At 53.6% G+C, this 2,500-nt stretch overlaps 2 non-coding genes across 2 annotated transcripts; both read left to right on the top strand.

Annotated features, from left to right (window-relative positions):
- Window positions 1–1,100: 1,100 nt before the first annotated feature.
- On the top strand, window positions 1,101–1,177 carry trnan-guu. The gene has a single exon. It is a non-coding gene; the product is annotated as a tRNA-Asn (tRNA).
- A 1,211-nt stretch (window positions 1,178–2,388) lies between these two features.
- Window positions 2,389–2,462, top strand: trnan-guu. Its single transcript has one exon. It is a non-coding gene; the product is annotated as a tRNA-Asn (tRNA).
- The last annotated feature ends 38 nt before the right edge of the window (window positions 2,463–2,500 follow it).

The raw sequence follows: 2,500 nt of genomic DNA, 5'->3' as shown, positions 1-2,500 counted from the left end.
TTGCTGCCTCCTTTCAGCACTACCCGGTCTTCACAATCCTTATCCGGCTGCCAGACGCTCAAGCAGCGCCGGCACCTTGCTAGGGAATGGCTGGGTAGCCCTGCTCCCCTCCCCCGCCACACTGAGAAAACTAGCCGCAGTCCACTAGACCGGCTCCCGGATATGTGCTGCCCACCTGTGACTGACGTTCGAAACGTTTGTCTATGGGAGGGAAGGACACGCCAGTATATATACTGTGTATATATATATATATATATATATAAAGCGAATGCATAACATTGTTGGTTTTTAATATTCGTCCTGGGTGTGCCATAAGGAGCGTGACCCCGACGTGATTTGAACACGCAGCCTTCTGATCTGGAGTCAGACGCTACCGTTCGCCACGAGGTCGGCTGCTCGTGTTCTTGCTGGGTGAGATTGTGGCATGACAGAGGGGTTGGTTGCACATGGGGTTTGAGCACAAAGCGGCTGTGGGCCTCCCGTCGGGAATCGAACCCGGTCTCCGCGTGACAGGCGGGGATACTCACCACTATACTAACGAGGAATGCCGTGAGCGTCACTCCTGCTCTGGTCGCCGACAAGGCAAAAGTTCCCACCCCTTCCCGCCTTGCTACTGTCTAGAATGTGATCGTGAATTCTTCTCCGATTTTCTCTTTATTAATGAATTGATCGATTTATTTATTTATTTATTTATTTATTTGACAAATTGAGAGTTGTGCACATATTCCTCACGCGAGCGCAGTCTTTAGCTGGGGCCGCCTTCAGCTGCAGCCGCAGCTTCACGGCACTTTGTTTCCGTCTAGAGCGATCCAAAATCACAACTTGCATTTCCTACTTCCTACCACTAAGCGCTGTGGCACTGTTGTCCGCTCTTTGGTACACCTCTGAGCCCACGGTCACGGGCGGAGATCCCTGCTCTGGCCTGAAAGCCTCTGGCATTGTTACCACCTCCTGACCTAAACTCGTGCCGTTCTCCTCAGCCCTCGCTAGGCGTCGCGACCTCGCCTCACATAAAACCGCGTGTGGGGACAATCTCTGCTTCGGGGTTTCACTGCTGGGCATAACCCCCTTTCTCGACGCCGTGACTGGCACCACTCGTCGTCTCTGTGGCGCAATCGGTTAGCGCTGCTCGTTGGCTGTTAACCAAAGGTTGGTGGTTCGAGCCCACCCAGGGACGCGCGGGATTTTGCCTACACGCGGGGAAATAACGTGCTCGTTCACCCTGCTTCAAACACCAGGCAGGCAAACTAACTCGCTTGCTCGTGCGAGGAGTCATTGCAGCGACCGATTTTATTTGCTTGCTGCCTCCTTTCAGCACTACCCGGTCTTCACAATCCTTATCCGGCTGCCAGACGCTCAAGCAGCGCCGGCACCTTGCTAGGGAATGGCTGGGTAGCCCTGCTCCCTCCCCGCCACACTGAGAAAACTAGCCGCAGTCCACTAGACCGGCTCCCGGATATGTGCTGCCCACCTGTGACTGACGTTCGAAACGTTTGTCTATGGGAGGGAAGGACACGCCAGTATATATACTGTGTATATATATATATATATATATATAAAGCGAATGCATAACATTGTTGGTTTTTAATATTCGTCCTGGGTGTGCCATAAGGAGCGTGACCCCGACGTGATTTGAACACGCAGCCTTCTGATCTGGAGTCAGACGCGCTACGAGGTCGGCTGCTCGTGTTCTTGCTGGGTGAGATTGTGGCATGACAGAGGGGTTGGTTGCACATGGGGTTTGAGCACAAAGCGGCTGTGGGCCTCCCGTCGGGAATCGAACCCGGTCTCCCGCGTGACAGGCGGGATACTCACCACTATACTAACGAGGAATGCCGTGAGCGTCACTCCTGCTCTGGTCGCCGACAAGGCAAAAGTTCCCACCCCTTCCCGCCTTGCTACTGTCTAGAATGTGATCGTGAATTCTTCTCCGATTTTCTCTTTATTAATGAATTGATCGATTTATTTATTTATTTATTTATTTATTTGACAAATTGAGAGTTGTGCACATATTCCTCACGCGAGCGCAGTCTTTAGCTGGGGCCGCCGAGCTGCAGCTTCGCAACACACGGCCGCTTTGTTTCCGTCTAGAGCGATCCAAAATCACAACTTGCATTTCCTACTTCCTACCACTAAGCGCTCTGTGGCACTGTTGTCCGCTCTTTGGTACACCTCTGAGCCCACGGTCACGGGCGGAGATCCCTGCTCTGGCCTGAAAGCCTCTGGCATTGTTACCACCTCCTGACCTAAACTCGTGCCGTTCTCCTCAGCCCTCGCTAGGCGCCGCGACCTCGCCTCACATAAAACCGCGTGTGGGGACAATCTCTGCTTCGGGTTTCACTGCTGGGCATAACCCCTTTCTCGACGCCGTGACTGGCACCACTCGCCGTCTCTGTGGCGCAATCGGTTAGCGCGTTCGGCTGTTAACCGAAAGGTTGGTGGTTCGAGCCCACCCAGGGACGCGGGATTTTGCCTACACGCTGGGAAATAACGTGCTCGT

Source organism: Polypterus senegalus, unplaced genomic scaffold, assembly GCF_016835505.1.
Source record: "Polypterus senegalus isolate Bchr_013 unplaced genomic scaffold, ASM1683550v1 scaffold_60, whole genome shotgun sequence".
Classification (NCBI taxonomy): Eukaryota; Metazoa; Chordata; class Cladistia; order Polypteriformes; family Polypteridae; genus Polypterus; species Polypterus senegalus.
The sequence above is the reverse complement of the archived record's forward strand: the minus strand, read 5'-3'. Positions and strand labels throughout refer to the sequence as shown.